Here is a 23,161-nt window from a genome sequence, read left to right on the forward strand (position 1 = left end):
CCATTACCTGACTCTCAAATTCATGGCCTTCTCATATGCAAAATGCATTCACCCCATCCCAATAGCCTCAAAAGTCTTACTGTAGTACAGAATTAATTCTAAGTCCAAAATCTCATCTAAGCATTATCTAAATCAGTTATGATAAGGCAAAAACAAATGATTCATCCTGAGGCAAAATTCCTCCCAGGTGTGAACCTATGAAACAAAACAAGTTATTTGCTTTCAAAATACAGTGGTAGAACAGGCATAGGATAGACATTCGCATTCCACAAGGGAGAAATAGGAAAGAGAAATGGGACCCCAGGTTCCAAGCACGTGTGAAACCTATCAGTAACCTCTTAGTAAACTAGGGTACATTTTCTTCTTTAATATATTGAAGAATCTGTTTCAAGTTAACAACCAATATTTTATTAATATTGAGCCACAAGAGATTTTCTAATAAAAGTTAAGAATAAGACAAAGCAACCACTGCAATATATAACATTACTCTGAAATACTAATTTCATGCAACTCAACAAGGGTGACAATTGGGAAGACAAAATTATCACTATTCTAGATTATGTGAGTATTAAACTGGAAAAACTAGGAAAAACAGAAAATTGACTGGAATGGGAAAATAGACATTTCAGCCAGTTATAAAAGAAATATTTTATTCATCAACAGTAACCAATTAAAAAATATAAAGAAAAAAGAGTCATTATCAATAGCTTTGTGAAATATAAAATACATGAAGTAAACTCAAAGAGTGTGTTAAACACTAAAAAACTTTACTATGGATATAAACAAAGACAAATACTGGAAAGTAATCACATTTTTTAACAGGAAGATAACATTGTAAAGATATAAACTCTCCCCAAGTCAATCATTTAATAAAATTCTAAGAAAAATTTTCAGTTAGATTTTTGTAACTTAGAAAAATAATTCTAAAATTTCTTTGTATGAAAAATGGTAAAAGATAGCCAAGAAATATTTGTATTTGATTAACCTGAAATTTCAGCTCCTGAAAGGGATAGATTATTCAATATACTTTGATGTTATAATTAATGAATCATTTAGGGAAAAAGAATCTTTCTCAGCTAGCCACATAATTAATCCTACATCAATTACACATGTAGACATAGAAGACATATAGTGAAAATCTGATAGATTTGGCTTCATACTGGTTAAAACCATCTATACATCCAAATATAATAGATAAAAGTTAAATGTACGAAAATATATTTTTAATATTTATGATTGATAAATTGTACCTTAATATATCAGAAATACATTAGAAGAAGAAAATTACCTTTAGAAAAATGAACAAAGGAGATGAACAGGGAATTCATAAACAATAAACACAAAAATTAAATACATTATTAAAAACCATTTATCTTAAAAGTTATTATTTTGTCCATTAAATTGGTATATTTTAATCAATGAAGAATGAGGATTAGAAAAATAGTTATTTGAACAATATTTCTGGAAGGCAATCTTAGACTTATACCCAAAGCACAATTCCTTAAAAATCAATAAACTGGACTTCATCAAAATTAAAAACTTCTGATCTGTTAAGGAGATGAAAATATTTGAAAGCCACATATTTGACAAAGGACTCATATTTAGAACATATAAAAAATGATCAAACCTCAAAGTTAAAAAAATTCCAGTGAGAAAATGGGCAAAAGATAAAAGCAGACATTTTGGCATGGAGAATATATGGATGGAAGTGAACTCGTGAAAAGAGTTTAACATCACTAGCCATTAGGAAAATGTAAAGTAAGACCGTGATGAAATATCATGACACAGCTATCAAAATGTCTAAAATGAAAAATAATATAACACTAAATGCTGGTGAGTATGCAGAGAAATTGAATCATTCATATACTGCTGGTGGAAATGTAAAATGGTACAGTCACTCTGGAAAATAGTGTGTCAGTGTAGTTATAAAAACTCAACATGCTTCTACTATAGGATCCAGCATTGTGCTCTTGGGCACTTATCCCATAGAAATGAATGTCATGTTGTAAACCTCAAATATACACAATAAAATTTATTTTAAAATAATGTTCTCAGTGCTTTGGGAGGCCAGGGTAGGAGGATCACTTGAGGCCAGGGTTTAAGATCAGCCTGGACAACATACTGAGATTTCATCTCTACAAAAAATAAAAACATTAGTAGTGCATGGTGGCATACACCTGTAGTCCTGTTTACTTAAGAAACTGAGGTGGGAGGATCACTTAAGCGTAGGAGTTCAAAGTTACAGTGAACTATGGTTGCACCACTGCACTCCAGCCTGGGTGACAGAGTGAGACCCTGTCTCTTTAAAAACAAACAAAACAAAGTTATTTGTAATAGCCAAAGCTAGAAACAAACAAAGTATCCTTCAACAGGTGTACAGTTAGATAGATTCTAATACATCTCTTCCTTGGAATACTGATCAGCAATAAAAAGGAATGAACATAACGACTTTGATGAATCTCAAAGGAATCATGCTGAGTGAAAAAAGCCAGTAACAAAACACAAACTGTATGATTCCATTTATGTCACATTCTGAAAATGACAACATTATAGAGATGGAAACCAAATTAGTGATTGCCTAGGTTCGGGGATGGTTGGTGAAAGAGAGGTGGATGTAATGAACTAGAAAGGGGGACATGAGGGAATTGTATAGTGATAGAATCCTTTTGTATCTTGATTGTGGTGATGGTTCCGTAAACACAAGTGTGATGAAATAATGTGACCTACTGATTTGACTATTCTGACGCCCAGACTCATTGATCAGCTTAGTTGTTTCAAGTTCCTTTCATACTTAAGAAAATGCCATCCCAGACTTTGTTGGCAATGGCCTGTTGAAAAGACAACCTCCATACTTTACATATAACGTAAATTACAGAGCATTTATTATGTTTATAGCGAACACTGAATAAGATACAGATTGCAACTTTCAAGGAATAACCAATGTCAGGAAAGATCTGATCCTGAGTAAGTCAAACAATCATGGTGATTGAAAAAGTGTGATTATTAAAACTTCCAACTGATTTGACTAAGCTCTTCATATACATGATTTTCTCTCTTGACAGCTATTCCTTGGGCAACAAGGGGAGAAGCAGTAACTCTCTTATAGAATCATTATCTAAGCTACAGAGGGAGTTGGATGTGGAAACTCTCTCTCTCTTTAATTAACAAGTAAAAATTGCATATAGGTAAGGTGTACAACTATGATGTTTTGATATATGTATACATTGAAGAGTGGCTAAATCAAGCTATTTAACACATGCATTACCTCACATACTTATCATTATTTTGTGGTGAGAACATTTAAGATGTACTCTTTTAGCATTTTCAAGTATACAGTATATTGTTATTAACTCTGTGATGAACAGTAGATCTCTTGAACTTACTTCTCTTGAATTTATTCCTTCAGGTATTTTTTATCTAAAATTTTGTATGTTTGGACTAACAGCCTCTCAAACCCCTCAACCCCCATTTCTGGTAACCACCATTTTACTCTCTGTTTCTATGAGTTTAACTACTGTAGATTCCATGTACAGAGGCTTCTTGACTTATGGTGGGGTTATGTCCTGATAAAACCATTATAAGTTGAAAGTATCATAAGCTGAAAATGCACTGAATACACCTAACCTACCAAACACCATAGCTTAGCCTTGCCTAACTTTTTTTTTTTTTTTAGACGGAGTCTGGCTCTGCTGCCCAGGTTGTGGTGCGATCTCGGCTCACTGCAAGCTTCACCTCCCAGGGTCACGTCATTCTCCTGCCTCAGCCTCCCGAGTAGCTGGGACTATAGGTGTCTGCCACCATGCCCGGCTAATTTTTTGTATTTTTAGTAGAGACGGGATTTCACTGTGTTAGCCAGGATGATCTCAATCTCCTGACCTCGCGATCCACCCATCTCAGCCTCCCAAAGTGCTGAGATTACAGGTGTGAGCCACTGTGCCCAGCTAGCCTTCCCTAACTGAAACATGCTCAGAACACTTACATCAGCCTACATACACTGGGGCAAAATCATCTAACACAAAGCCTATTTTATAATGAGGTGCCAAATATCTAAATGTGATTCATTAAATACTGTACTAAAGTACAGTTTCTAGTGAATGTGTATTGCTTTTGCACCATTGTGAAATCAAAAAAATCCTAAGTCGAACTATTGTAAGTTGGGGATTATCTGTGTGCGTGATATCATGAGTTATTTGTCCTTCTGTTCCTGGCTTATTTCACTGAAATTTTTGATGTCAATAAATCATCTATAAAATAATTCTATAAATAGGCAACCAAAATAATCTATAATATAGACAACCATAGATACCCTTCACTGCTATTTGTACACAATTTTTCAGCTTATGCTTTCTCAAATATTGCCTCATTTCATTGCTCTACCAGTTCTGCAGTGTCAATATTCTTATCCTTGCCTTACAGATGAAAAATAAATGGCTCCAAGATTGAGGCTTAGTATCACACAATTAGCAAGTTGAAAAGTGAGGCAGGGCTCAGAGCCAGTCTTTAAAATTCCATCCAATGTTTGATCCACTAGACCAATGAAAGAAATTAAAATAAGATGATTAACTTTAGTAATGCCGGACAGGCCATGTGGTTTGGGGAGACAATCACTAGACTGAAGAGGTACTAGATGTGGTTCTATGCAATAGCCGGCTTTGTGACCTTGAACATGACATTCAACTCTCCAGCATCATGGTTTCATCGTCTGCAAAAATCAGATGGCTAACATCTCTAAGATGCTTTTTTTAATCTCTAAAATTGTTTACTTTCATAGGGAATATTGGCCTTCTATTTTGACAATTTTCTATTCCTAAAAGAGGATAGATGGTCAATTTCTGAAATATAAAAGTGCAATAACATTTAGGGCATATTTATCTGTCTATAGAAATCACTAACATGATTTTTACAAAATAGTAAAGAAGAAATGGCCATTTAAAAATATTTCTTATCAGGCAATAAATTAATAAAACTTGAGACCAAAATTGAAGGCAGGCTTAACACAATAAAATGCAGTCTCTTAGGTTTTGAGCCAAGAATGTAAAGTAAAGTTCAGGTGCCTATTTAAAGACCTGGCAAGCACAATAGCTCAAATCACCAATGTGGAGAACACTCTGTAACCAAATCCCTTCCTGCAAATCTGGGGGAAATTATATTTCCAATGACAATTGGCACATCCTTCAGCAACTAACTGCCTACTCATTCAGTAATCCTCCAGTTCTCTAGTTAAAATTCCTAATCTTTAGTCTTTAAGATACAGGCAGGATGTGTTTCAGCAGGGAAATTAGAAAAAAAAAATGCAGAGGAGTTCCAATGAGACCTGATTCATGCCATTAGAAAAATGATTCAGCAGGAGGTAAAACTAAATTATAAGAACCCTGAGGTTAGCAAGTTCTCATAGGCTCAGTGCATCATAGTGCTGTCATCTCATGAGGTAGCAAATCATGCCAATAAATTAATTAGCATTTTTGTGCTTACTAATACTAAAAGAACCTCAAGAAGTTCCCTTCAGTGTCTTCAGAAATCTAAATCTTATAACGGCTTAGATTCACCTTCATTCCAAGTATTATACCAAATAGAGTTTAAGCTGCAGCTAATCCTGGTCACTCATAAAGTGGAGCATAGGGGTGAACTATCATCTGTACTTGGATGATGACTGTGCACACTGCAGGAGAGCCATAGGTGACTGAGATTCGTAAGTAGTAGAGACTAGAAGACATTTAGAAGTCGCCCAACTCGATACTTCCATTCAACAGGCTAATCTCAGGGTCAGGTAAGTGAAGTTCCTTGCCCTTCGCCCGGAAGATTTATGCTGTCTTCTCCCTCCACGATCAGCATTCTCCCAGTTAAACTGACTCTGAGTATACCACAAAAGACATAGTATTTTCTCTTTTTGGTTTTTTTGGAGGAGTGGTTTTTGTTCATTATGAACAAAAAAACATATCAGAGAGTTCATCTCTATAGAAGCCAGAAGAAGAGCATCACCATGAAGTACAAATAATGCCATATATAACTCATGCCTTCAGCATTACTTAGAGGCTATTACCAATTTCTAATTACCTGTAAACAGAGAAATAGACACCAAATTTCAAAGGAGCTTGAGCTCCAGCTGCTACTTCAAGCAGCGAAAGATCAGAGGACAGAGAATTAAGAGACTTTGACAAGAGGGGCATGGAAGAGAGATATAAACCAGACAAAACCTCCCTCCCCATCTCCCCAAGAAAGAAAAATAATACTAATGCAGCCAAATTGTGACTAATTTAAGAATATACATAGACAGATAAATAGATGCATGAGCATTGTTGAATATTTGTTTTTTGTTTGTTTAATTTTTGTTCTCATTCTGTCATTCAGCCTGTAGTGCAATGGTGCTATCTCGGCTCACTGCAAGCTTTGCCTCCCAGGTTCAAGTGATTCTCCTGCCTCAGCCTCCCGAGTAGCTGGGACTACTGGGATGCACCACTACACGCAGTTAATTTTTCTATTTTTAGTAGAGACGGGGTTTCACCATGTTGGCCAGGCTGGTCTCAAACTCCTGACCTTGTGATCCACCCGCTTCAGCCTCCCAAAGTGCTGGGATTACAGGCATGAGCAACCATGCCTGGCCACATCGTTGAATATTTGGACATGCTTTACAGAAAGGATCAACCAGTGTTTACGCCTGGCGAAGGCACCTTTCCTTTTGCTGAAATGATTATTCAATATAAAACAGAGGCAGGGAATAGCATTTGGAATAAACATACCAGGGCTTGAATTTGGTTGTGTGCCTTTCTCAACCGTGTTTCCTTGAACAGTTTCAGAGTTGGTTTAGGGATTAAATAAGCTGACATTCAAAATGCCTGCATAAGTGCCTGGCAACCTGGCAGGCAGTTAACTCTTTCCCACAAAACAAGTATCTTATTTGCATTTGGGAAAGACTGCAGAGGCAGCATGAACGCCTTCCAAGTTCTCCCTGCCAGTGCTTCAGGACAAGTGGCATGGAACAATTAGGGGAATCTGCATGGGGGCTGGATCCTAGGCAAAAGGGACATCCACTTTTAAGGCATTGTTTCTGGATTTGATGTCAATTGAACCTGATGAAAGGAAACAGCTGATAACTACTTCCTAGATCCTCATATTGAGAAAATGGCTAGATGCAGTCAAAAATAAAGGCAAATCCCAAGAGAAGCCCTTTCACAGCTGCTAACATGAAGGAACAAGAAATGGAGGCATGACTGGGCCTTAGGAGAAAAGGAATCAGAGCACTGGGAACTCGCTTTTCTAACAGGTCAAAAGACTTGTGCCTGGTGGGTGCTGTTGACCTTAGAAAGATAGCAGTCAGCTAAATCTAAATCACTCCACACATCATCCCCCAAACACTTAAGATCACCATGAAGTGCAAATAATGCCATATATAACTCATGCCTTCAGCATTACTTGGAGGCTATTATCAATTTCTAATTACCTGTAAACAGAGAAATAGACACCAAACTTCAAAAGAGCTTGAGCTCCAGCTGCTACTTCAAGCAGAGAAAGATCAGGGGACAGAGAATTAAGAGACTCTGACAAGAGGGGCATGGAAGAGAGAGATAAACTAGACAAAACCTCCCCATCTCCCCAAGAAGGAAAAATAATACTAAGTGCTAAAATACCCAGCACAGGCTGGAGGTTTGGTATTTCACAGCATCAGCCACAGGGAAGTAGCTTAAAAGTGAGTGGGACTGGTAGTACCAGCCTCATAGAAGCATGCTCCCAGGGGAGAAGGAGATAGAGACAATGTGGTCCCCTTAAAGGATGCAGCAATGAAGGGAAAGAAAGAAGCAACAGAGGAAATTAAAGATCCGCAGAAATGAAAGAGAACTATATGGCAAGGCATGCCAACCTGGCACTTTTCTTCCCCAACATCATCCATGGAATAAAATGCATTTTACTGCACAGGCTATAAAATGCCTAGGAATAGAAAAAAAACACACCAACTGTACGCAATGTTCCTGAAAAAGAAAATAGAAAATAAAAATTGCCCTACAAAACATCAGTCAAGAAGCAGAAGGGAGCACTAATGTGACACTTCAAAGTGAATTAAATATCTCCAAATGAGCATCTTAGAAACACTTCTTAAATTCTTAGAAATCGAAATTCAAAAACTAAGATTACAAATGCGAAAAACACAGAAAGAAATAGAACAAGAGCTAATCAAGATCAAGACAAAAGTAAAAGGAAAGGCAAAAAAAAAATCAACTCAGAAATGAAGAATGAATTAAAAGTCTCCAATGGAATAGAGTAAAATATAATAATAAAGAATAATGAAGAAAGGCAGGTAAACAACTAAGATTAAAAATTAATAAAGATGTAAAAGGGGGTAGACAGAAAGTAGTTGAAAATCAGAATAAAAAGAATATTCAATATATATGTCATTGGAGTCCTTGAAGAATAAATATGAAGCAAGGAAACGGAACTAATATTTGAAATTATAATTCAAGAAAATGTTTTAGAAATAGAGAAAAGTTAAATCTACATATTGAATGGGTACACGATATACCTCAGAAAAATTATTCTGCATGATCAACTCTGAGACATAGCCTAGAAAAACAATTAGATCTTAAAGGCAATAAAAAAATTACTTGGCCTCCAGACAAAAAGAACAAGCAAGCAATAAGAAGAAAATGAGGCTGGCATGTGACTTCTCAAGAGAAATGCACAAAGCACAGAAACAGCAGAGCAGTATTTTCAATATACACAAAGACAGACAGAGAGAGAGAAGGAAGGAAGGAAGGAAGGAAGGAAGGGAGGGAGGGAGGGAGGGAGGGAGGGAAGGAGAGAGAAAGAGAGAGAAAGAAAGAAGCCAAGGATTGTATTTTATCAGAAATATGTGCAATTAACTTTGTTATTAAAACACTTCTACTAACCACTATAGTTCTATGAATCCAGGCATCATACCCACTATTCCAGTATGATCAACTCAAACATCTCCTGTGAAAAAATGTTCTACCCCTGAAGTTAGCTCTACATATATGACGTATCTCAATGCCCATCCTAATGTCTAGTATTCCACCACAAAAATAAGAAATGTGTCTGACAAAAGAGTGTATTATAGAAGTTTGAATGTGTCCTCCAGAAAGCATGTGTAGGAAACTTAATCCCCAGTACAACAGTGTTGGGAAGTGGAACCTATTGAGTGGCAATTATGCTATGAGGGTTCTGCCCTCATGAATGAATTAATGCCATTGTCATGGGATTGGGTTCTGTATAACAGTACAAGCTCAGCCCCCTTTTTTCTCTCTCTCACTCACCCTCTCTTTCCCTTCTACTTTCCACTATCAAATGACATAGCAAGAAGACCCTTTCCAGATGCCAGCCCTCAATCTTGGACTTCTCAGCCTCCAGAACCATAAGCCAATGAATTTTTGTTTATTACAAATGAACTAGTCTCAGGTATTCTGTTACAGCAGCACAAAACAGATTAAAACAGCTTGTTAGAAGAAAAACTTCAGACCAATTAAATTTAATAGAGTTTATCTGAGCAAAGAACAATTCATTAATCAGGTAGCACTTAGCACCAGAAGGGGCACAGAAAGCTCATGCCAGTGATATGAATGGTAAACCTTTGTAAGCTGAACATGAAAGCAGATAAATCACATAATTGGCTACAGCTAGACATTTGCCTTATTTAGATGTGGTCTAATCAATTGGCAGCCTGTGACTGGTGGAAGCATGGCTGTTTGTCATTGCCTGAAACCTGGTTATTTGTTACAAAAAATATACTCTGTGTTAGGTTTGGGTTTCTTTGCTAAGTTAGATTGTGGTTTGTTGTGTAGAAACTCAAAGTACAGAAATAGCCTCGGGCTGATGATCTCCTGCTTATTTACTTTAACAAGCTAAGTGATCTTGAAGTATCAATGCTACGGAAATAGTTTTAACCTGCAGGTCCTTAGGGACTACTTTCTTTTTTTTTTCATTATTATACTTTAAGTTCTAGGGTACATGTGCACAATGTACAGGTTTGTTACATATGTATACATGTGCCGTGTTGGTGTTAGGAGGTAGACCTCGTGTAAAGGGAATACTTTCTACTCACCCTTACGGAGAAATGTTCTAGAGAGGACGCTCCATTCTACCAGAATGTAGAATGATAGAGAAATCTTTGGCAAAGGATGAAAATGAAGATGTAATATGTTTATTTGTATATCTAAATCGAAAAGTGAGGTCACTATGGGTGAGGACATGAATGGAAGAATAATATGCAAACATTGTGTGTTCTGAGTAAGTATGTGACTAAAACAAATGTCAGGAAAAGGAATTTTTAAAAATAAAATAAGATCATTAATGGATGTATAGGCAATAAATGAGAGTTAAGGAATACCATTTAAAACTGGTGTGAAAGGCAGAATAATGACTTACAAAGATATCCATGCTTAAGTTCTGAGACATCTGACAATGTCAAGTTACATAGCGAAGGGAGTGTTATAGATAAGGTTAATGCCCCAAGCCTTAAAAGAGACAGATTATCCTTGATGATTCAGATGGGATCAATGTAATCACATGGGATCTTAAAAGTGAAATAAGAGGGCAGACAGTCAGTCAGAGAGATGTGACAATGGAAGAGGAGATAGGAGAGATTTGAAGCGTAAGAGTGACTCAATGGGCCACTGGCCCTGAAGATGATGGAAGGAAGCTATATGTCAAGCAATATGGGCAGCATCTGGAAGCTGGAATGGCCCTCAGCTGACAACTTGCAAGGAAAAAGCAACCTTAATTCTACAACCACAAGGAATGAATTCTGCCAGAAATCTGCGTGAGCAAGGAAACAGATTATCCCCTGGAGCCTCCAGAAAGGGTTGCATCCCTAATGAGGCTGTGATCTTAGCCTGTAAGATAATAAATTTGTTTCATTTTAAGTTACTAAGATTGTTGTCCTTTGTTATGACAGCAATGGAAAACTAATAGAACTGACACACCAGAAAATAAACAAGAGAAAATTGTAAAAAGATACCAGAACAAAGGTAACCACTTGAATTTAATTAAAAGGCTTCCTAACTACCAATGTAAATTCTAAAAAGGAGCAAAGAAGACACAACACATAAACAAACATAGTAAATATAACATAGTACATACAGGAATTATAACCTAAACTGAAATATATAACCCCAAACTGTAACTTAAGATAATAAGAAAGAGTTGAGCTCACATACATCAGTCATTTAAATAAGATTTCCAGTTTCAGGGATCATCATGGCAGACAGGAGGCAGGACTAGATTGCAGCTCCAGACAGAGCAGTGTGTGGAGGCTCGCACTGTGAATTGAAGCTCAAGATCGACTGCAAGAACAAACCAGCAATCCCAAGAGGACCCTCAGACCCTCTGAAGGAAGTGGACTGCTCCTGCACGACCTGGGAGACATCCCAAATACTGTGAGTGTCCCAACTGCGGAAGTGGAAAAGGAGACCCTCCTCTCCCGAACACACACACCCGCAGGAGAAACTGAAGGTCTGTTTGTGGGAGAAGTTGCTGACCTTACCTGGAGCTGACTCAATTTAGAAAGCTGAGCAAAATATAAAGTTTGAGGAAGCAGCAGGAAGGCACTGGGAGCTCACTGGGTCCCCAAACAGTCCATTCCTGCCTGGCACCACAGGAATCCATAGGGAGGGCAGCTGGTGGAGCAGGGGGTAAAACTCCACGGGGAGAAGGAAATCTCTAGATGAACTTTGTAACAATTCAAACTGGGCGAGAAGCCTCCTGGCCAGAACTCAGGGGAGGGCACAAATCTGGTGTGTAGACGCCACAGCCAGAGGAAGAACCGAGCCCTTTTCTTTCACAACTGGGAGGTGGGTAGCCTGGGGCAAGATTTCAAGCCCATCTTGCCCACCTCCTGGAACAGACTTGGGGCTGTTGGTGGGGGCACAGTGGGAGTGAGAGTGGCCCTTTCGTTTGCTGGGGAGCCAGGTGAGGTCTGTGACTGCTGGCTCTCCCCGACTTCCCTGACAACCTGCATGACTCAGCAGAAGCAGCCATAATACTCCCAGGTACATGACTCCAGTGACCTGGAATCCCACCCCCATCCCCCACAGCAGCTGCAGCAAGACCCACCTAAGGAGAGTCTGAGCTCAGACACGCCTAGTTCAAGATCCTTCCCCCACCTGATGGTCCTCCCCTACTCACCCTGGTAGCTGACAACAAAGGGCATATAATCTTAGGAGTTCTAGAGCCCCACCCACCACCAGCTCCTCTCCATACAACCACAGCTGATGCTCTCTGGAAAGTACCACCTCCCAGCAGGAGGCCAACATGCACAAAAATAGAGCATTAACCACCAAAACTGAGAACCTTCACGGAGTCCATTGCACCACCCTTGCCACCTCCACCGGAACAGGTGCTAGTACCCATGGCTGAGAGACCCATAGATGGTTCACATAACAGGACTCTGTGCAGACAACCCCCAGGACCAGTCCAGAGCAGGGTAGACTCACTGGGTTGCTAGACCCAGAAGAGACAATAATCACAGTAGTTCAGCTCACAGGAAGTCACATCCATAGAAAAGGGGGAGAGTACTACGTCAAGGGAACACTCCGTGGGACAAAAGAATCTGAACAACAGCCTTCAGCCCTAGACCTTTCCTCTGACAGAGTCTACCCAAATGAGAAGGAACTAGAATGCCAATCCTGGTAATATGACAAAACAAGGCTCTTTAACACCCCCCAAAAATCACACTAGGTCACAAGCAATGGATTCAAATCAAGAAGGAATCCCTGACTTACCTGAAAAAGAATTCAGGAGGTTAGTTATTAAGCTAATCAGGGAGGCACCAGAGAAAGGCGAAGCCCAGTGCAAGGAAATCCAAAAAAAAAACAATACAATAAGTGAAGGAAGAAATATTCAAGGAAGTAGATAGCTTAAAGAAAAAACAACCAAAAATTCAGGAAACTTTGGACACACTTTTAGAAATGTGAAATGCTCTGGAAAGTCTCAGCAATAGAATTGAACAAGTAGAAGAAAGAAATTCAGAACACGAAGACAAGGTCTTTGAATTAACCCAATCCAATAAAGAAAATAGAATAAGAAAATATGAACAAAGCCTCCAAGAAATCTGGGATTATGTTAAATGACCAAACCTAAGAATAGTTGGCATTCCTGAGGAAGAAGATAATTCTAAAAGCTTGGAAAATGTATTTGGGGAAATAATTGAGGAAAACTTCCCCAGCCTTGCTACAGACCTAGACATCCAAATACAAGAAGCCCAAAGAACACCTGGGAAATTCATCATAAAAAGATCATTGCCTAGACACATTGTCATCAGGATATCCAAAGTTAAGATGAAGGAAAGAAACTTAAGAGCTGTGAGACAGAAGCATCAAGTAAACTATAAAGGAAAAGCTATCAGATTAACACCAGGTTTCTCAGCAGAAACCCTACAAGCTAGAAGGAATTGGGGCCCTATTTTCAGCCTCCTCAAACAAAACAATTATTAACCAAGAATTTGGTATCCAGTGAAACTGAGCATCATATGTAAAGGAAAGATACAGTCTTTTTCAGACAAACAAATGCTGAGAGAATTCACCATTACCAAGCCACCACTATAAGAACTGCTAAAAGGAGCTCTAAGTCTTAAAACAAATCCTGGGAACACATCAAAATAGACCCTCTTTAAAGCATAAATCCCATAGGACCTATAAAACGAAAATATAAGTTAAAAACAAAAAACAAGCAAACAAAAAAACCAAAGTACACAAGCAACAAAGAGCATGATGAATGCAACAGTACCTCACATTTCAATGCTAACATTAAATGTAAATGGCCTAAATGCTCCACTTAAAAGATACAGAACCACAGGCCAGGCATGGTGGCTCATCCCTGTAATCCCAGCACTTTGGAAGGCTGAGGCGGGTGGATCACCTGAAGTCAGGGGTTTTTGAGACCAGCCTGACCAACATGGTGAAACCTGTCTCTACTAAAAATATAAAAATTAGCTGGGCATGGTGGTGGGCCCCTGTAATCCCAACTACTCAGGAGGCTGTGGCAGGAGAATTACTTGAATCCTGGAGGTTGCAGTGAGCCGAGATCATGCCATTGCACTCCAGTCTGGGCGACAGAGCCAGACTCCATCTCAAAAAAAAAAAAAAAAAAAAAAGATACAGAACCTCAGAATGGATAAGAACTTATCAACCAACTATCTGCTGCCTTCAGGAGACTCATCTAACATATAAAGACTCACATAAAGTAAAGGAGTGGGAAAAGGCAATTCATGCAAATGGACACCAAAAGCAAGCAGGGGTAGTTATTTTTATATCAGACAAAACAAACTGTAAGCAATAGCAGTTAAAAGAGACAAAGAGGGACATTACATAATGATGCTATTCCACAAGATAGAGAAAGAAGGAACCCTCCTTAATTCAGTCTATGAAGCCAGCATCACCCTAATACCAAAACCAGGGAAGGACATAACCAAAAAAGAAAACTACAGACCAATATCCTTGATGAACATAAATGCTAAAATCCTTAACAAAATACTAGCTAACCAAATCCAACATATCAAAAAAATAATCCACCATGATCAAGTGGGTTTCGTACCAGGGATGCAGGGATGGTTTAACATATGCAAGTCAATAAATGTGAAACACAATATAAACAGAATTAAAAACAAAAATCACATGATAATCTCAATAGATGCAAAAAAAGCATTAAACAAAATTCAGCGTCCCTTTATGATTAAAACTCTTAGCAAAATTGGCATACAAAATTGACATTACCATAGTGTAATAAAAACCACCGATGACAAACCAACAGCCAACATAATACTGAAAAGAGAAAAGTTAAAAGCATTCCCTCTGAGAACTGGAACAAGACAAGTATGCCCACTTTCACCACTCCTCTTCAACATAGTACTGGAAGTCCTAGCCAGAGCAATCAGACAAGAGAAAGAAATAAAGGGCATCCAAATTGGTAAGAGGAAGTCAAATTGTCACTGTTTGCTGATGATATGATCATTTACCTTGAAAACCCTAAAGCATCCTCCAGAAAGCTCATAGAACTGATAAAAGAATTTAGCAAAGTTTCTGGATACAAGATTAATGTACACAAAGCAGTAGCTCTTCTCTACACCAACAGCAACCAAGCAGAGACTCAAATCAAGAACTCAATCCCTTTTACAATAGCTGCAAAAAACAACAACAACAACAACAAACTTACCTAATGAAGGAGTTGAAAGACCTCTACAAGGAAAACTACAGAACACTGCTGAAAGAAATCATAGATGACACAAATAAATGGAAACACATCCCATGCTCATGGATGGGTAGAATTAATGTATCTAAAAGCAATCTACAAATTCAATGCAATCCCCATCAAAACACCACCGTCATTCTTCACAGAATTAGAAAAAAACAATTCTAAAATTCATGTGAAACCAAAAAAGAGCCCACCTAGCCAAAACAAGACTAAGCAAAAATAATAAATCTAGAGGCATCACACTACCTGATTTCAAACTAGACTAAGAGGCCGTAGTCACCAAAACAGCATGGTACTGGTATAAAAATAGGCACATAGACCAATGGAACAGAATAGAGAAACCAGAAATAAACCTGAATAGCCAAGTGATCTTTGACAAAGCAAACAAAAACATAAAGTGGGGGAAAGGATGCCCTTTTCAACAAATGGTACTGGGATAATTGGGTAGCCACACATAGGAGGATGAAACTAGATCCTCAACTCTCCTTATACAAAAATCAATTCAAGATGAGATTAAGGACTTAAACTTAAGACCTGAAACTATAAAAATTCTAGAAGGTAATATTGGAAAAACCCTTCTAGACATTGGCTTAGGCATGGATTTCATGACCCAAAAGCAAATGCAATAAAAACAAAGATAAATAGCTGGTACCTAATTAAACTAAAGAGCTTTTGCACAGCAAAAGGAACAGTCAGCAGAGTAAACAGAGAACAGAGAAAATCTTCACAATGTGTACATCTGACAAAGGACTAATATCTAGAATCTACAATGAACTCAAGTCAGTAAAAAAAAATCCCATCAAAAAGTGGGCTAAGGGCAAGAATAGACAATTCTCAAAAGAAGATATTCAAATGCTAACAAACATGAAAAAATGCTCAACATCACTAAGGATCAGGGAAATGCAAATCAAAACCACAATGTGATACCATCTTACTCCTGCAAGAATGGCCATAATCAAAAAATCAAAAATCAGTAGATGTTGGCATGGATCTGGTTAACTGGGAACACTTCTACACTGCTGATGGGAATGTAAACTAGTACAGCCACTATGGAAAACACTGTGGAGATTCCTTAAAGAACTGAAAGTAGAACTACCATTAGATACAGCAATCCCACCACAGGATATCTATCCAGAGGAAAAGACGTCATTATTCAAAATAGATACTTGCACACTCATGTTTAAAGAAGCACAATTCAAAATTGCAAAATCGTTAAACCAACCCAAATATCCATCAATCAACGAGTGGATAAAGAAACTGTGGTATATATAATACGATGGAATACTACTCAGCCATAAAAAGGAATGAATTAACAGCATTTTCAGTGACATGGATGAGAATGGAGACTATTATTCTAAGTGAAGTAACTCAGGAATGGAAAACCAAACATTGTATGTTCTCACTGATACGTGGGAGCTAAGCTATGAGGATAGAAAGGCATAAGAATGATACAATGGACTTTGGGGACTTGGGGTGGGAAGAGTGGTAGTGGGGCAAGGGATAAAAATCTACAAATATGGTGCAGTGTATGCTGCTTGGGTGGCAGGTGCACCGAAATCTCACAAATTACCACTAAAAACTTACTCGTGTAACCAAATACCACCTGTATTCCAATAACTTACGGAAAATTTTTTAAAAAAGAAAAAAAGAGATTCTCAACTGGTTTATCAAGCAAAACTCAATACCACGGTACGTACGAGAGATATACTCAAAGCAGACTAAGTTGAAAAGCCTAAAATTAAAAGGATGGGCAAAGATGTACAGTCATGTGTTGCTCAACAACGGTGATATGTTCTAAGAAATTACGCAATTTTGCCATTGTGTGAAACCACAGAGTGTACTTACTCAAACCTAGACTGTGTCAAATGCATTTGCTGCATCTACTATGATGATTGTATAGTTGTGTGTGTGTGTGTGTATGTGTGCGTGCCTGTATGCACATGCATGTACATGCATACATGGTAAATTACATTAATTGATTTCTAAGTGTTAAACTATCCTTTGATTCCTGGAATAAAACTACTCAGCCAGGATATATTACCTTTTCTGTATATGTTGAATACAATTTGCCATAATTTTGTTTTAAATTTTGTGCTAGGTTTCATGTCAAATATTGATCTGTGGTTTTCTTTTATTATAATGCCTTTGGTTTTCATATGAGGGCAATATTGGCCTCACAGAATGGCTTGGGAAGCAATTCCTCCTCTTCAATTTTCTGGAGGAATTTGGGTAGGTTTGGTATTATATCCCCCTTAAATGTTGGGATGAAGTTGCCATTGAAGCCATCTGGACCAGGACTTTTATTTGTAGACAGGTGTTTAAATACAAAGTCAATTTTTAAAATAAATGTTGGGCTATTCAGATTATATCTACATCTATCTAGCTATATCTATCTACCTACTTACCTACTTACCTACCTAGCTAGCTAGCTATCAATACACACACACACACACACACACACACACACACACACACACACCCATTTTCTAAAGATGTAATCCATATACCATGTAATTCACCTCCTGAATGTACACAAGTTCATTGTTTAAAATTTATTCACAAAGTCGTGCAGCTATCATCACAACCAATTTCAGAACATTTTCTTGCTTCAGAAAGAAACCTCATACTCGTTACCACTCAGTCCCCAGTTACCTCCACCTGCTCAATCCTAAACAACCACTGATTTGCTTTCTCTATATAGATTTGCCTATTTAGGACATTTCATGTAAATGGAGTCATACAATGTGTGGTCGTTTGTAAAGAGATTATTTCACGTAGCATAACACTTTCAAATTGCATTCATGGTGTAGCAGTGTTATGGACTGAACATTTGTGTCCACCCTTAAATTCATATGTTGAAACTGTACACCTTAATGTGATGGTATTAGAGGCTGGGCCTTTGAGAGGTAATTATTAATATGATTAGATGAGGGTGGAACTCACATGAATGGAATTAGTGCCCTTATAAAAATTATAAGAAAGTCTGCCTCCTCTTTTTCTTCCCACCACGTGAGGATACAAGGAGAGGACAGCCATTTGCAGCCCAGGAAGAGGGCCCTCACCAGACACCAATCTGTTGGGCACCTTGATCTTGGATTTCCCAGCCTCTGAACTATGAGAAGTAAATGTTTATTGTTTAAGCCGTTCAGTCTATTAAATTTTGTTTGTTTGTTTGTTTTTGTTTTGTTTTGTTTTTGAGGCAGAGTCTTGCTCTGTCACCCAGGCTGGATGGAGTGCAGTGGCGCGATCTAGGCTCACTGCAAGCTCCACCTCCCGGGTTTATTTACGCCGTTCTCCTCCTCAGCCTCCCAAGTAGCTGGGACTACAGGTGCCCACCACCACACCCAGCTAATTTTTTGTATTTTTAGTAGAGACGAGGTTTCACTGTGTCAGCCAGGATGCTCTGGATCTCCTGACCTTGTGATCTGCCCGCCTTGGCCTCCCAAAGTGCTGGGATTACAGGCGTGAGCCACCGTGCCTGGCCCAGCCTATGTAATTTTTTATAGTAGCCCAAATTTACTAAGATAAGCAGTTACCAGTATTTCCTTCTTTTTATTCCTGAAAAAATTTTATGAATATACCACATTTTATCTGTTCATTAACTAATGGACATTTGGATTATAGCCAATTTGTTACTATTATAAATGTTGCTATGGGCATTCAGATACAACTTTTTGTGTAGACATGTATTTTCATTTCTCTTGGGTATATATCTAGGCAAAGAATTCCTGGGTCATATCACGCCAACAATGTAAAAAGTTCTGATTTGTCTACATCCTCACCAACACTTGTTGTGTCTTTTTTAGTATAGCCATGTTCTTGGGTGCAAAGTGGTATATCATTGTAGTTTTGTTTTGCATTTCTCTAATGTCTAATGATGTTGAGCATCTTTTTATATGCTTTTTAACTACTTGCATATATTTTTTAAAATTTTAATTCACATCCTTTTCCTGTTTGTATATTGGTTTATTTCATTTTTTAAAAAAATTTTGAGTTGTAAAACATATTCACATATTCTATATACAAATCATTTGTCAGGTATATGGTTTGCAGACATTTTTCCCCAATCTGTGGGTGGCCTTTTTACTCTTTGACAGTTTCTTTTGATGTACAAAAGGTTTTAATTTATATAAAGTTCAATTTATCTATTATCTCTCTTGTTGCTTGTGGTTTTAGTGTCATATCTAAGAATATATTGCCTAATACAAGATTGTGAATACTTATCCCTGTGTTTGCTTCTAAGAATTTTATAGTTTTAGCTCTTACATTGAGATCTTTAATGCATTTTGAATTAATTTTGGTATATGATATAAGAAAGGGGTCCTTCTTCATTCTCTTGCATTTGGTTATTCATTCAGTTGCCCTAGCATCATTTGATGAAAAGACTATTCCTTCCCCCATTGAAGTCTTGGCACTCTTGTCAAAAGTCAGTTGAACATAGACACATACTTTTTGTACTGGACTCTCGATTATAGTTCATTGATCTATGTGTCTATCCTGATGTCAGTATAATACTGTTTTGAGAGTACGGCTTGGTAGAAAATTTTGAAATCAGTATGTGTCCTCCTACTTTACTGTTCATTTTCGAGATTGTTTTGACTATCCTGGTTCCCTGCAATTCCATATAAATATTAGAATCAGCTACTCAGCTTTTATGAACAAGTCCGCAGGGATTCTCATGGGATTTTATTGAATCTGTGGATCAGTTGGATCACTTTGATGCATATAGCCATTTTAAGAATATTTGTCTTCTAATGCCTGCACATGGACTGTTTTATCATTTACTTAAGACTTTTAAAAATTTCTTTCAACAATGTTTTGTAATTTTCAGAGTAAAAATTTTATACTTCTTTGATAAATTTACACATATATATTTTATTCTTTTAATGCTATCACATATGAAATTGTTTTTAAATTTTCATTTTGGATTGTCCATTGCAAGTGTATGAAAATACAGTAATTTTTCTTCTTTTTATTGATGCATACATAATAGATGTACATATTTTCAAGGTACATGTGATAACTTGACACATTTACACAGCCAAATCAGGGTAATTGGAATATCCATCATACAATTTAATTTTGTATATTAATATATTTTGCAATATTCCTGAAGTTGTTGACTAGTTCTGATCATTTTTAAGTAGATTTCTTAGGACTTTCTATATAAAAGATTATGTCATCAGCGAATACAGATAGTTTTACTTCTTCTTTTCCAATTCCAGTACCTTTCATTTCTTTTTCTTGCCTAATTGTCCTGGCCAAAACCTCCAGTACAATGTTAAACAGAAATGGCAAGACCAGACATCCTTGTATTGTTACCAATCCTAGGGTAACATTTCTAGTCTTTCTCCATTAATTCTAAGGTTACCTGTGGCTTTTTTATAGATACCATTTTGCAAGTTGAGGAAGTTCCCATGTATTCCTAATTTGTTGACTGTTTTTATCCTGAAAGAGTGTTGGATTTTATTAAACATTTTTTTCTGCATCTATTAAAATTATCATGTGGTTTTTGTTTTTTATTCTATTGTAATTGATTTTCAGATATTAAACCAACCTTGCATCACTGGGATAAATCCATCTTTTTCACAGTGTATAATTTTTTTTTTATGTTGCTGGATTCAGTTTGCTAGTATTTTGTTGAGGAGTTTGCATTCATATTCATAAGAGATGTTGGTTTGCAGTTTTGTCTTCTTGTGATATTTTGGTTTTAGTATTGGGATAATGCTAACTTCTAAAATAAGCTGAAAAGTAGTCCTTTCTTGTCTATTTTTTTGGAAGGCTTTGTGAAGAATTGGTGTTGTTTTTTAAAGGTTTGCTAGAATTCATTGGCAAAACCGTCTAGGCCTGGGCTTTTCCTTGTGGGTAGGTTTGTGATTATTAATTCAATTTCTTCACTTATTATAACTTGTTATAGATTTATTCAAGTTTTCTGTTTCTTTTTGAGTCATTTTCTATAGTTTGTGTCTTTCTAAGAATTTGTACATTTTATCTAATTGCTTAAATTTTTGGCATACAATTGTGTTATTCCATTATAATACTTTTTTTATTTCTGTTAGATCTGTAGTGATGTCTTCTGTTTCATCCCTGATTCTAGTAATTTGACTCTTCTTTTTCTTTGATTAATCTAGCTAAAGATTTTTCAATTTTTTGATCATTTAAAATATATGAAATGATTAAAAAATCATTATTATTTTCTGTATTGAAAATCATTTATTTTCTGTATTGCTTTCCTATTCTGTATTTTACCAATTTTCACTGTAACCACTATTATTTTCTTTGTTCTGCTTACTTTAAATTTGGTTTGCTGTAATTTTTTTCCAGTGTCTTTAAGTGGATGATTAGGTGGTTAATATGAGTTCTTTCTTCTTTTTTAATATAGACACTTACAACAGTAATTAACCTCTAAGCACTGATTTTTTCTAGCTGCATCTCATATATTGTGGTATGTTGTCTCTTCAAATTCATTCATCTCAAGTGATTTTCTAATTCTTCTTTTTTGATAATTCTTTTTTGATCCACTTGTTATTTATGAATGTGTTGTTTCCCTAATTTCTTTCCACTATTGATTTCTATTTTCATTCAATTGTGGATGGAGAACATATTTTGTATTACTTCCATTTCTTTATACTTACTGAAGCTTGTTTTATGCCTTACCATTTTATTTATTGGATAATGCTCCATGTGTGCTTGACAAGAATCTATACACTGATGTCATTGGGGATGGAGTGTTTCATACATGTCTATTAGGTCTTGTGGTTTATAGCGTTGTTCAGGTCTTTTATTTCCTTGTTGCTTTTCTGTCTGCTTGTTCTATTTATTGTTGAAAGTAATGTGCTAAAGTCTCCAACTATATTGTGAAAATTGTCTATTTCTCTCTTAATTTTCTGGTGTTGAGGGTTCTGTTGTTAGGTGCATATATATATATATGTAATTACATATATATATGTAATTGTTATCGCTTCCTAATGTATTGTTCCTTTATCATTAAAATGTTTCTCTTTAAAATATTTTTGTTTTAAAGTTCATTTTGAAAACATGTTTTCTCTAATATTGGTATAGCCACTTCAGCTTCTTTTGGTTGCTGTTTGCATGCTATATATTTTTTCTTCCTTTTGTCTCCAATCTATTTGAATCTTTGAATCCAAAGTTTATCTCCTAGAAATGGCATATAATTAAACCTAGATTTCCATTCTAGTTTGACATTCTCTGCCTTGTTTGAATTATTTAATTCATTAACACTTAATGCTATCGTTGATAAAGTTGGGTTTACTTCTGCCATTTTACTTTTTGTTTTTTCTGTGTCTCATTCTTTTTTGTTCTATTTCTTCTCTACTGCTTTTTTTACACTAAATGAATATTTTGTGATGCGACATTTCAGTTTCTTCAAGTATCCTTTAACTTTTTTTAGTTATTTCTTTAGTAATTGTTTTAGTTTACCATATACATCTTAACTTGAAAGAAACAACTTCAGATTTATACTTAATCCCATTGAATACAGTGATGTTGCTCCAACTTTTTGCTGAGTGTAGGTCACACTTTTCTGCTTTTTCATGTCTTACATATTTTTTAAATAGTACTTTTTTTTTAGTACATATTGCAGCAACTCTGAGTGCTGAACCCTATCAACACCTTTCCCAATTCTCCAGAATTTTTGTTTATTTGTTTAATAATTTGAATGAATTATTTTATTTAATTATATTTCCCCCACAGTATGAAGCCTCTGATGTCCTTACTGAGAGAGCATAGCCTTCAGGAAAAACACAGTTATCCTGAGATAACAGCAGTTTGACTATTTCTTTCCCCATTAGGCTGTCTGTCTCTGTTGGTGTCACAGCCAGCTGTTAGCTCCACTAATTGCTAGCTGATTATTCTATTGGTTTTGATGATGCCATGGAGCATAAATTGCTCCACAGTCTGATTAATTACATTTAGGCATCTTCACAGGAGCAGTTTTCAAGGCTAGTCT

At 36.7% G+C, this 23,161-nt stretch overlaps 1 long non-coding RNA gene across 1 annotated transcript in view; it reads left to right on the plus strand.

The window, feature by feature from the left end:
* The first annotated feature begins 2,752 nt into the window (after positions 1–2,752).
* LOC105482025 (uncharacterized) overlaps positions 2,753–23,161 on the plus strand; it is a 65,644-nt gene continuing 45,235 nt past the window's right edge. Inside the window, exons 1-3 of the long non-coding RNA XR_987349.2 lie at positions 2,753–2,964; positions 3,063–3,185; positions 11,195–11,381. This is a non-coding gene — a long non-coding RNA (uncharacterized lncRNA). The remainder of the gene's footprint in view (positions 2,965–3,062; positions 3,186–11,194; positions 11,382–23,161) is intronic.

Source organism: Macaca nemestrina, chromosome 8, assembly GCF_043159975.1.
Source record: "Macaca nemestrina isolate mMacNem1 chromosome 8, mMacNem.hap1, whole genome shotgun sequence".
Taxonomy (NCBI): Eukaryota; Metazoa; Chordata; class Mammalia; order Primates; family Cercopithecidae; genus Macaca; species Macaca nemestrina.